The sequence below is a fragment of the Anomalospiza imberbis genome, chromosome 9 (assembly GCF_031753505.1).
Source record: "Anomalospiza imberbis isolate Cuckoo-Finch-1a 21T00152 chromosome 9, ASM3175350v1, whole genome shotgun sequence".
NCBI classification, from domain to species: domain Eukaryota; kingdom Metazoa; phylum Chordata; class Aves; order Passeriformes; family Viduidae; genus Anomalospiza; species Anomalospiza imberbis.
This window is the reverse complement of record NC_089689.1, coordinates 22123433-22136487: the sequence shown is the minus strand read 5'-3', so window position 1 is coordinate 22136487 and position 13055 is coordinate 22123433. Positions and strand designations below refer to the sequence as shown.

The following is a 13055-nucleotide window of genomic DNA, read 5'->3' as shown; positions in this document are numbered from 1 at the left end:
CCAGTCCCGTCTTTGTTCTGGGAATCCTCAGCCCAGGTTTGCACCACCTCATCCCCCCATAAGCAGTGGTTCAAGTGACCCCAGATGAGGATCTCACCACCTCCAAATCTGCTCTTGGCACCCCCAGATTTGCCTGACACCCCCACTTCTGCCCCATGCAGGTATGGGAACAGCAGATGAGCCCAATGTGGGGCATCAACTTGGGGCCTCCGGGTAGTTTCAGGGTACCTGGGTCTGTGGGCACAGCTGGGTGCAGAGGTGCTCCAAGCACCCCTGGATAACTGCCCTGGCCGGGGCTCAGCTGGGAGCTCAGTGTACCACGGCTGGTTTCTCAGGGCATCCTGCAGCCCCTGGGACATCCTATGGCTTCACATCCCTTCCAGCCTCTGGGGGGCTGGCCAGCCTCATCCAGGCACTGTGCCGGCTGAGCCATCCTTCAGGAAGTCTGACTGCTCTCTTCTGGCCAGTATTTCTGAAGAGGGCCCCATGTCATGGCGTGGTCTGTGCTGATCTCTCTCAGGCTGCTTTGGCAGAGGTGGGGCTGTGGGTCCCCTTCTCCAACAGATCCCCGTGCCTGCAGCACCAGGGGACAGAGGAGGAAAGTAGAAATCGGTATTAACCCAAGAGGTTTTGCCTTCCTTTTTCAATATGGAGCTACTTGGTAGCTCCTGCTCTCAGTTCTGAGGTAGAAGAGAGTTGATCTGATACAGAACTGATCATGCCTTTTACCAGCTTTATAAGAAAAAGTAAGATTCAATTTTAGCCTGTCATGGGAAATGTGTTTCTAGCTGCTCGCTACTTACTGCCAAGAAAACTAGCTGTACCATTTTCTGGCAGAGGTAATTGTGCTTGTACAAATGTCCCAGTTCTAAGGGGAATTCTTTTAAGCATATTTACAACTATGGAGTTGGTTATAGGAGTCTTCTATTACCCACAGAGCTTGCAGGGCTACCCAACAGACCAAAGCCTCCTTTGCTCCAGACAGGCTTGGTCTCTCAGTGCTGCACTGTGCATCTCCCGGGCCAGGAGCTGCATCTCACCAGCAAGGCACCAGGGCATGTCCCCAGGCATCCACCCCTGAGTGAGGAGGGTATGAGCTCCAGGGGACATGGGCACTGCTGGCTGTGCCCCCGGCTCATCAGGGTGTCCAACACCTGTGTGCTTGACTCACTTCTCTGCTCTGGCCATAATATCCACCATAATATCTACCTCAGCTGGCTTACAGAGGGTGGCTCGCAGTCATCAAGGTTACCGGTCCCTCTGCTTTAATTAAGCACATAGACACTGCACGGGGTATTTTCAACAGCTGAGGGACAAGGAGGAAGGGGTCTGGCAGTCCTCAGAGGGGTTGGTGAGCAGCACCATAAGTCTGGGCAGATGAGACCCCCTGCAGGTCACCGCTATTATCTAGCTGATCTCCGCACTCGGCAGGATCATTATTAACACACTAATGAGGTACCTTTGGCTCCCCATAGCAAGGAAGGAGCAATTGGGAGCAAGAAAAGGGACTGCATTTGTGTGATAACGTCTTTAAGATTATACTGCCGATGTCCCACCCTGGAGAAGGGAGCAAAAACCAGGGGAGCTTTAACATCCCACTGGTACACAGCCACTTTCGCATGGAATAAGCAAAACCATTCCCCTTAGACGGCAGGCAGCAGCCCCCCCATGTCTGTGTAGGCTCTTGGCTTGTTTTTGAGTAAGACTGAAAACACCCTTGCAAGCCCCAGCAGTGTCTAGATCAGACAGGTCTGGGTAGCATTGAGAGTTGAGGACTTAGAATTAAGTTCTGAAAGAAAGTTTTGTGTTCAAAAACCACAACATCAACTTCTGCCACTGTCACACCTCCCTCTTGCAGTGGCTCTATTCAGCTCCCATGCTTTTTTTCTTGGCTGCCAGCCAAGTCATGGAGCAGACCAGAGATGATCATGTTGGTTACAGTAATTTAATGGGAAGAAGCAGATAATAGAAAAATAAGTGAATAGAAAATAGTGGCAGCAAAAGAGCTGAGGGGAAGAAAGGGCACAGGCAGGAGGGATGGAGGTGCTGGCCCTGAGAAAGAAAAGTAAACTCAGTCCTTGGGCTGTGCCCCCCAGCCCAGGGTATGACACAGGATGAGTGTCCCCCGAGTGAGCAGAGCTTTGGTCTCACTGTCACCATCACCTGCAGCCCCCCACAACCTGAAGAGCGATCACTTGTTTCACCAGCCCAGGGGTGAGTGAGTGCAGCAGGAGGAGTCCTGAGCAGAGGGATGGCTCTGGACATGTGGGTGGTTCACCTGGGCTCTGGGCTCATGTAAATCATCCAATTTCTTGTGCTTTGGCCTCTCTCCCCTCTGCCCTTTGCAGGGGCACTGGGAGCATGGCTGGTGCACAGCTCAGCCTGGCCTTGCAGAGCCCAGCAGATCCCAGCCTGCCCCTGTCCCCTTGAGGGGATGGGGCATGATCAGGATGGTCTTGGGGTGGACAGGCCCAGGTATCATCCCTAAACATGAGCTTTCATCCTCCAGAAGCTCTTCAGTGCAGAATGAGGAGAAGGCCTGCTCTCAAAGGAAGACAACTTGGCACTTGTAGGGATTTTCAATTCTCAAGGAAGCTGGAAGTCAACTGACTGGAGCAGAAGAGCTAATCATTGAGTGAGTCATTCCCCCTCCCAAAGTTGAAACATTAAGCCAATTTTTTTATGAAAGGCAAATTAAATCCCACAAGTCAGAGCCAAAAGAGAATTTATCAAAGAGCAGAAGATGCCACTGGGGGACTTGCAGGCAGACAGAGGGAGCATTTGCTCAGCAGCCCAGGATATTACATCTCCTGTGCCTCTCCTCCAATGCAAAGACTGCTGCCATTCATCTATTTTTAATAACAATGACGCAGGCAGTGAACCTGACTTCAAGGCTGGAATATCATCTTCTTCCCTCTGCATATCTGTCCTGACTCATCTTCTGTTCCAAGAGCTCTCCACAGCTTGGTAGCCCAGCAAAGGAAGAAAGGAGGAACAAAACTGAAAAAAAACCAAAAAACCCCGTGGATCAGACAGCAAAGCATAAGAGTTAGAGAATCATTTTGGGCAAGAAACAATTAACACTGTGACTTCACTGGCTCAGGGAGCCAGGGAAAATTAAGGGTCTGGGAAACCTAAATGTATCTGGGGGCAGGCTGATCAGAGAGTGGGATCTCTCAGAGAGCTGAGCAGGGATCCAGTAGCATCTGAATACTTGTAGGTCTTGCAGCTCTGCAAAAAGGGCTGGAGAAAGCAGGGACAGAGCTAAAGGTGCCCAAGCCTGGGGTGACTGGTGGGGGGGACAAGCTGAAGTGCTCTGTGGTGGCAGAGGTCTCCAATTTCAGTGCCACAAAAGGGAAAAGTCTCTTCACTGTTGTATCTGCTGAGATAAGGAGTGAGTGCAAGTGTGAGGAGCATAACCAGAGGAGGAGAGGCTGCTGTGCAGCCTGAGGAGACAAAAAGCTGTGCTTTCATCCCAGAGATAACCTAGCTTAGCTGGGGAGTGAGGACAGCACACCAGGCAATGCAGAAACCCTTTTGTGCCTCAACATGAGGCAGGAGAGGTGGGTCTGATGGGCCATTGGGCTGTTGGCCTTGATCTTCACAGGACTGCATGGCCTCTTTCAGCATCCACCATGGTCCAAGATAGTGCAAATCTGTATTTCTGCACTTTGGTGGGTGAATACAAAGCGAATACAGCTTCATCAGATGTTTAAGATTTTCCCCTACAAAATTGGTATTCAGACATCTCAAAAGTTCAGATGCTGCTGAGAGAAGCCATGCCCCAGGCCTGCCCTGAATATTGGGGTCTCCCCCTTTGCTCTTCAGATCCCAAGGGCTGGAGCATGGTGTGATGGGCTCTGCCCAGGGCTGAAGCAAGGCACAGTGACACAGGGTCAGTCTTGGCTCACTGCCCCAGTGTTTGCACAGCCTCATGGCTGGGAGCACCTCAGAGCAGGCAGGAGCCAGCTGGTCAGCTTGGTGCCACTCCATAACCAGGGTGCCGCCGGGAGCTTGGTGATAGCCATGCCACAGCACTGTGCCAGGGCGGGCAGGCTCCAGATTGCAGCCAAGGCAGCAGATGGCCATGGCAAACAGGCAGGGGAGCACAAGACTGCGGCACCAGCCCCAATACAGGAGCTGTCAATTTGGGCATGTCCATCTGCCCTAGAACAATCCCTTTCCAGCTCCCAAGGCAGGGTGTCTGGTGCTGTGCCAGCCTCCTGTCTGGGCTCTGCCCAGCCTCCTGGAAGAGGAACATGGAAGATGCTCTGACATTCCCATGGTTGCCAGGTCTCGTGCAGAGATATGTGGTGCTGGGTTTGGGCTGACATGGCAGCCCACAGCTTTGAGCACAAGGACACGCTGGCCACCTTGTCTGCAGTGGTGAGACAGAATTGTTAACCCAGTTGGGCAGCAGGCGGGTTCATCCTTGTGCAGAGGATAGCGTGCAGGCTGCCCCCACGAAGCCCTCCTTGCTGCCAGGAGTATGGGAATGACAAGACAAGGGGCAGGGGGTCAGAGCACAGCCCCAGCTGTGCCTTCCCCTTCCCCTGCTCAGAGTAGCAGGAAATGCCCTCTCACCCACAAGCCAACTTGTCCCTGTTCTGCAAAAGCCACCTGCAAGGCTGGCTGAGGGAGGCATGTGTGGGAGAATGTTCCTCCCAGGGAACCCATTAAGATGGTTTTCAATATCTAGGGGTTTGGTGTGTGACGGAAACCCTAAAGGCATCATTTTTTCACGGCTGTTCTGTTAAAGGTCCACCTAGGACAGGAGCTAGAAAAGGGCTTATGTTGACATTAATCAAGAGCAAATTCCTGGCATTCCCATAGGGACCCTCTCTTCCAGCTCCTGTGACATGATTTCAGATCTCAGGATCTGAAATCTAAAATCTCACAGGTATAAATCAGAGCAGAATTTTGACCAATACTGTCCAAAGATGTTTTTTCTTGACAGGTTTCATTACATAAAGTATTTAGTGGGTTAAATCACTAAAATGCCCAATCTCATCACAATATTGTGAGGTCAAACCACTGTCTTGGTCCCTTGGGAGGGAAGAGAGACAGTCCCTGTCATGTCACACTTGTTTAATTTTGGAGCCCACAGAAGCTGGGGAAGACACCTGCTCTGCTGCACTGGGGGCAAATTTACATGGATTCATTGCACCAGATTTCTTCTTGGGAAGGAGAAATCTCCCAAACTTCTCTCCTCCGGGGCATTTCCAGAACCCGGAGGAAGGGAGTTTCCCCTTCTGCCTGCTCTCATCCACCTTCTCACGTCTGTTTTTATGTCCAACCATGAGTGAACCCTCCGTTGCTCCTTTGCCAAACCAGTTACATTTAAAAAGCCAAAGTGATCTGTCTGGAGGAGAGAGTCGGTCTGAGAGCAGAGAAGTGCAAACCACAAAGCCACAGAGCTGCTTTTTGGAGTGGCCGATCTTCGCATGGAGCAGCCTGTGGGCATCCGGATGAGAGGGGAATGAATACCTGTCCTGAGCACAGGCATTTACAGGCTGGGGAGCCCTTCTGGGATGGAGAGGAGATCTGCAGGACGGAGAGCGCTGCAACATCTGCAAGGCTTTGCCTTTCATGAGTCTCTTTGATGAGTCTTTTAATGCAGCGTTCATTTTCCTCTCTCTGGGAAACGGAGGAAGGCCACAAAAGTCACTCGTCTTCTGCAGATTTCAAGGCTGCAGATTTGCCCCGGTGCTTCTGCCAGCTCCTAGCGGGGACAGGGACTTAGTGAGACAAGGTTCTGCTGCCAGGTCCGGTTTTTTCTGCTTTCAAAAATAGGACTTGCCGTTGAGATGAAGCCATAGGAGGGCCCATAAGATGGTTTTATTTCCCTCTCAGAACAGGGCTCAGTAAGGTCACGAGTCACAGGACCTCTTGCAATGTTACATGAAACACAGTGGGAGTGTTTCCAACTGAGGTTCGGCGTTACCGGATCGCGCTGGGGCGTTTTAATGATGATGTTACTTTGCACCAGACTGTGGGATTAGTGCTTATTCCTGGATATTACCAGTAAGACATTCGCAGCTCAAAAGCAGAAATTACACCTATCTTGCTTGGGAAACAAAAAGGAGGTAAAATTTTTGTCGGGAAACAGGGCAATGACAATTTATTTGCGTAGTTCTGGGATCAGTTCCTAAAAAGAGCGGTAATCAAAACCTACCACCAGATGTCATCTTAAAGCCAACTAATAGCTCCCAAAACAGCAGGGACAAGGATATCGGAGAATAGCGAGATACTGCTTTTTTTTAAACGGGGTACAAAGTCGCAGGGATCACTGGACCCTGACATGGTGAAGGACCCCGGGATGTCCCAGAGTTAGCTTTACAAAATCTTGCTGAGATAAATCCCGGCAAAATATAAAACATTGAAATTTAACTTAAAAAAAAACAAGATATAAAGAAAAAAATCTTGCTAAAACCACCTATTCTGAGACTCAATTCTGCTTGAATATAGAGAAAAGAGACTGATGGATCTGGGTAGTTCCTTTTGCTTTGTCACTTTAAAATATGATTGATACAATAATAATTTTAAACGGCTTAATTACCAAAGCTTTGCTGCACTCTGTGTTTGAGATGTCATTAGAACAGTTGTTTGCAGGTGGTTGATATTTAACATTTGTGAGTGTGGGAAAATTTCCTGTGAAGGAAATCCAGGAGGAAATTAAGAAAACAGCACTTTTTTTGCCCACACACAAAGTACTTTTAGTCTGTTACCTGTGCAAAGATGATTATACCTTTTGTAGTTAAACATATGGAGAAAGGTTCACTTTAGACTCTTGATTGAAATTCTGAGACTAAATTTAATCAAGACATTGCAGAATAGAGAATTTTAAATCCAGCTGTAAGAATAACTCTCTGTTCAGTATTTAGAGCTGGTGCTAATGTGTCTGACATCAAACTGCTTTTAGCACATTTTCGATCACACTGAAAAGACTAGATGTAAAACTAATGACGAACAATAATGAGAAAACATATTACTAATATGGTATGGGAAAGCTGACTGACATTCTTGCCCAAGACCCTCTTTAGTTACAACTCATCCAGTTTTTAACTGTTTATGCTTTGGTTATTCTATCCATAACTGCATAGCAAATGAACCTTGTTTGTTGAAGAGTTTCAGTAAAAATAGTTCAGCCCCTGCCAAAGATGAGGTCAGGGAAAAAATCAGCCTCTCGCCAATGTAAACGAAAACCAAATCCCCCTCACAAATGTTTCATGAGATGTTTTAGTCCTGCCGTGCTTTGGAATGGATACTTGGAATCTGGCACTGCGTCGCAGCAGGAAGAAAGGTCTCTTTTTCCATACCTGTTACAGACTGCCTACATGTGCATAAGTGATAATTTGAAAAATAGCCGTTTGTATGTGAAAAATCCCAGGCTTATTTCATCTTGGCAGCCGAACCCCCAGAATATCTGAGCTGGATTAAGCAGGTTCCAGGCGGGGACCGGGGGGCCGAGCCGTGTGACCGACACCAGGAGCGGGGGGCAGGCAGATGGGAAGGACGGGAAGAGTAAAGGCTGGAGTTGCAAGTCCTGGGGAGAGGAGGAGACCAGAGAAGAGGATGAGTCCTGCGGGAATCCTAGCAGGGGACGGGTAACAAGAGGCAGTAACAGCAGGGCTGCCACCACGGAGCCCAGCTGCGGTCACCGCGCGCCGCGTGCGAAGGGCTCAAGGACGGGGCGGGGACGGGACGGGGACCGGGAGCGGGACCGGGAGCGGGACCGGGACCGGGAGCGGGACCGGGAGCGGCCGCAGGCTCGGGACATCCCAGTGCCCGCCCCACTGACAGCTTCGGCCACCGCGCTATAGCCGCACGGTGATTGGCTGTTCCGCCCGCCCATCACTGCCCGGCCTCTCTCCTACTGGCTGATTCTCTTATTTATAACCCGCCCTCTGGAGCTGACCAATGAGAGCGAGGCGCCCATAGCAATGCCCCCTCTTCTTCCTGCCGCTGCCTCCCGCGCGTCTCTCGGGAGTTGTCGTCTCCTCTGTGATTGGTCAGACAGCGTGTCGCTCAAGGGCTTACCACCAATTGGAAAGGGGCACTCACGCAGACTACCTGCGAATCTCTCCGCCCTGTTTCCTTTTCCCATTGGTCGAGAGCACTGTCCATCACACTTCGCCTGGCGCCGATTGGCTGGTGGGGAGGGGCGGCTCTGTGGGCGGGGGCGCTCGTGGGAGGAGGAGGAGGAGGAGGCGGAGCCGGCGGTCGCGGCCCCGGGTCCCGCAGCCGGGCTCCCGCCTCACATGGGGGCCCCGCGCCGGCCGCAGCGGCGGGGCGGACCCGCGCCGGGGTGCTGAGGGGCCGCGGCTGCGGGATGCGGCCATGAAAGCCCGCGCCGCCCGCGGGCCCTGCAGGCGCCGCCGCTCAGGTAACGGCCGGCGCGGGGGCGGCGCGGGGCAGGAACGGGAGGGTCGGCGGCGGGGAGCGGGGCCGCTCCGGCGGAGGGGCTCCCTTCCGGCGGGGGTCTCACTGCGCTCAGGTGAGCGGGGCGTTCCGGGGAGCAGGTGCGCGGACGGGCCGCGTCCGCCCCGCGGCGGCAGGTGAGGGGCGGCGGGCGCCGCGGGAGAGCCGCGCTCTGCTCCGGGGGCAAGGTCTGGCAGCGCCCGGCGCGGATCTTTGCCCGGCCAGGATTGTCTTGGAAGTGTTCGCTTTGCCAAGAGGTGCGAGGGCTTGGCTCGGCTTTTACTGTTTAAGTGTACCCTGTAAGAATACGTGAATCACGCGTTAATGACAGGCTCGAGTGTTCTGGTGTGTGTGCGCGTATGTTTGCCTTATGGCCTTCAGGTGAGACGTGCTATATAAATGTAGGTGGTCACTCTTGATGTTGTATTCCTCGGAGGGTCGGAAGGGTTTTTGCTTCAAGTACCGGGGACTTTCCACTTGTGCGTTCCTGTGAGTGGTGCTGTAATAGTTGAAAGCTGCAATTTCAAGAGTAATGAATTGGAAGAGTACTGAGTTGAATTTTATTTAAACCTTTCTGTTTGCCCCTCTAAAAAAAGCAACAGCTAACATTTAGGTTAGTTTATGAGAAGCCTTTGTGCTTTGACTGTTTGTTTTTTTTTAAATAGAGATCAGAGTTCTAGCATATTTTATTGTCTTCATAATCAACAGACTTACAGTTCCATGGACTTAATTAGGCAGTGGAATTTGCAACCTAAGATAAGATTTTTTAATGAGAAACTCTGACATGCCCTGTGGACTAGTCATAAACCTTTCCATTTAGTCATCATCCTTGGAAATTATTGTTGCATGCCAATAAAAATGTCATTTTCTGATTCTTGCAGTGTTTAGCTGTAGACATGGCTGAGTAATTCCATTGTCCCTTTTGGTTTGTGTAAAACCTTCATGCAGAACGAGTAGTTTAAACTGAAGGCAAAGGTGTGTTCCCTATACCTGGTGGCAAGTGTGTACTCTCCTGTGTTTTTTGCTTTGATTTGTTTTGTGGCTTTTCATTAGGATGAACAGCTGGCAGGTGGGACCAAGCACAAATTAGGGCCTACAGAGCAAGCCTTGCTTCAGTTCTTTGTATTTTTGTGGAAGGATAGAGTTAGTTCACAAGAGCTTCTCTGATGGCACGGGCCTCCTGTAACTTAGTTATACCCTCTAATTCCAGGTATTTGCTTTTGCCATTGTAATCCTTTATGCAAATGGTTTCACAGACTCATGAAAGAAAAGCAGGGTTGAAGGAGGGTTCTGTTGCTTCTCTGTCTGCTGCAGAAAAGAATGAAGCTTGTGGTTCACTTGCATCATAGGTTCCCTTTCTGTGTTTTTCCTGGAGCAGACAGCCATGCATTTGCACAATGGCAGAGCTCTTTACTGTGTCCTTGCAGTGTGGCATCCTGCAAACTGGCACAAAAATAAGAGCTCTGCTAGGTAAGATCAAAAAAAGGTCAATGCTCATAATTTTTTCTTAAAGCCCTTTTCCTACTTATTAGTTCCCTAACATACTCATTTGGAGCTGTGTGTTCATCACTAAGTCCATCTAATAATCAGCAACTGTATCACACTGGCTCCATCTGTTGTCTGTTGCCAAGTCTTCTTTCTGACTTAGATTGTAAGCTTCTTTTCATATGATCCTGTCACTTTTTGTTAAGTTGAACACATTGGTGGTAGTGGCCAAACCACTTTCTGGTGTGATTGTCCTGTTGGTTGCACTGGAGAAATGTAACAGCTTTTGCAGCCAGGAGTGGAGTTGGTTGAGATAACTTTGCTTTTGAAGGCTGACCTTGTACACTCCAGGTCCATGGCTCTCACGCTATGAATTATGTGTTTTCCATTGTACAGGGAGCTTCAGATTGGTTTGTAAATACCAGCAGACATCAGTGTCTGCAGTACCTTAAGAACAATGGGTTTGGGAAGCCCTGTTCTCACTTCCAAAAGTCATAAATTAGTGAAGACCATGTTACTGTACCGTTTGTGCAGCTGCTACTGCAGGAAACAAGGTACTTGGTGTTTCACTGTAAGGTGCAGCACAGCCTTGTGCTTAGTAAGGGTAGTCTACAGAATGTCTTAAATATTTCAGGAGATGATATTTTAGCTGGAAAATACAAATATTGACTGCCTTGTGTGGGGATGCATAAATATAATTGTGTCCAAGAGATGTCAGTCAGGTATGAAATTCAGCCTGTTTACTTTGTCTTCATCCCTCTTTCAGGCATTCGTGTTCTCTTTCCTTTCCTGTTCTGGATTGTCTCACTGGCTGCATTGAAACAGCAAAAGTTGCTTCCAGTCTCATGTGAAACCCTCAGTGCTAAAAGAGCTGTCAACCCTCATTGCAAACCCAGCAGAGAGGCTGGGGGAGAAATTCCTAGATTGAGATGTTACAATACCTGTTGGTTTTAGAAGGCTTTGATTCCCTTTCTTTTCGTTAGGCGCTCGGGAAATGTCAGCCTGCTGACACCCGGAAGGCATGAGCAGCTTCTCAGTGTCTCTACTGGGCTGTTTTGTTAAGCAAACATAATGTATTAAAATGATCCATTTGAAGCAGCAGCTGTGTCTCGTACATGATCTATTTGAGTGGTTATTTAACTCTAAGGATGCTCTGCAACCAGGCTGGAACCTGTCTGCTCTGTGATTGGGGTGACTGAAACCAGGCTAGGAGAGGAATGGATTGTTGCAAGGACCTTAGTAGAGCTTCAGTTTTGTATTGTAATTGGACCCTAGAAAATGCTGGTAATTACACTATGGGCATAAGGATCAAGTACTTTTCTGTTTGTTTGTGAGTTTTTAATATTATCCCTCAGTTATATTTGCCTTCTAAATATGTGTTAGAAGCTATGCCTATGCCTGATGAAAATATTTTTAAACCTACAACCTTGGCCCTGAATCCTGAGCTCTGCAGTAATAGCTGGTCTTTCTTACTCATTTCAGACTTGGCTACAGTCACAAAATAAATGAACTGTTTGTTTCAGCTTAGCCTCTCGTGGAGGTTTGTTTGCATTATAAAACCATGATGCAGTTCAGCAGACTTCCAGTTTCTGGAATGGTGTAGTAGGGCTAATGCAGGTCTCTTCTGAGGAATGTCAGTCCTAGTTTGCAGGAAGCTTATGCTATGACAGTACTGGCTAAAGTTGGGAATTATCCTGTACAGGGGAGATGAAATTAAAGCAAAATGTCATGTAAGTGAAAATAGAAAATACTGGGATTTTCATATTCTAATGCAGTGTGGTAACTAAGACTATAAATTGAACCTAAAGACTTGTCCCATAGAGTAGTCAAAAAGGCTTCAGGTTCAGGATGAGCTGGGCCAAACATAATCCAAGCTCTGGTATTTGCAGCTACCTCATCTGGAAATATTTGATATTGTCTTCCTCTCAAGGACAAGAAGCTAAGTTATGGACAAACTAAAGAACTTTCCTCTGTTAGGGGGAGCAGGTGACAGTGGCTGAGAACAGAATTGTTGAGTGCCTGGTTCTCTTTACTTGTTCAGTTTAAATTCTTGGGATTAATTTTAAAATATTTTTCCTTGTTGTTATTTATTTTTTTTCTCCAGGCTAAGGACCTCAGTCAATTCAGTCTTTGGAAAAGTTTGTTCTTTGCATTTCTTTGAAGCCCTTCTGAAGTTTGCACTGTAGTACAGTGAAGTTTTCTTCCCCCTCGAGTTACTATTTTGTGGAGTGACACTTGCCATCATAATTCCTTTAATTCCTTTATGTTTTTGTAGTGCTGGTTGTTGAAGCTTCATCAGACTACAAGTTTAAATAGTTAACTCTTGGCAAATGACTTTTATCAAAGCTTTGGCATCTTGTTCTTCAGAAAACCTTTTCAAATTAATAACATGCTTCTGCCAGATTTATTGCTTTCCAGGCTGAATGCCTAGTGACGGTCTCTGTCTAAAAATGGTTGTAGTTATTAGGGCCATCTTTTAGGAAATAGTGAGTTTGACATTAGAGTGCAAATATGCACATAATTATAAAGATACCAGCGACAGGAAACCTCTTAGTAATGAGTTGAAATTTTTTTGGAAGGATCTTGTTTTATATTCTGAGGCATAAAAGGGATGCTGCTGGAGTTGAGGAACCTTACCCATTTTTATAGCTATGAATTATAATATGTTAATTACTGGCTAATATATGCCACCTGTTCGACACTGATGTTTAGGGTATAACTTGATGTGTTGTTGTGGGGTTTCCATCTTTAAATAATTGCAGGCTCTGGCACTGGTTTTGAAAGGTAAATCTCTAATTAACCCAATTAATGCTGATAATAGTTGTATTAATAGTAATTTCTATGATTAAATAATGAATGCATTCATTCAGTGAATAAAGTGATCTTAATATAATATTAATATGTATTTTTTTTCCTTCAAGGTGTGTTTTGTTAAGCAAAGAAATTTAAATGTAGTAGGGCATGAAATGTTCTGAAATTGTACTTTTTAGAAATGTGAGACATGGCTGAATAGGGCAGATATGCATTTTGAGAGGTGAATTTCAGAATTACTTTGGTCTTGGCAGAGTGGGGTGTATTTTTCTTGAATAAGGGTGTCAGAAAAATTGTTCTGGAAGCTGAGAAGTTATTAGGAAATTTGTTTTCTAGTG

The 13055-nt window shown here is 47.8% G+C and overlaps 1 protein-coding gene and 1 long non-coding RNA gene across 5 annotated transcripts in view; one reads left to right on the top strand and one right to left on the bottom strand.

The window, feature by feature from the left end:
* Positions 1–13055, top strand: part of TESK2 (testis associated actin remodelling kinase 2) — a 109948-nt gene that overhangs the window by 25576 nt on the left and 71317 nt on the right. The window contains exon 1 of one of the 4 annotated variants that reach the window (XM_068198617.1): positions 8189–8386. The exons of 2 other annotated variants lie outside the window; for them this stretch is intronic. The gene's annotated coding sequence lies outside the window, so the exon portion shown is untranslated. Of the gene's footprint in view, positions 1–8188; positions 8387–8676; positions 8803–13055 lie in introns of those variants that run through there. One more of the 4 variants, XM_068198620.1, reaches the window with a different exon arrangement.
* Positions 4959–8165, bottom strand: LOC137478666 (uncharacterized). Its single transcript, XR_011001723.1, has 2 exons — positions 7919–8165; positions 4959–7333 (listed from the first exon to the last, which is right to left on the bottom strand). It is a non-coding gene; the product is annotated as an uncharacterized lncRNA (long non-coding RNA).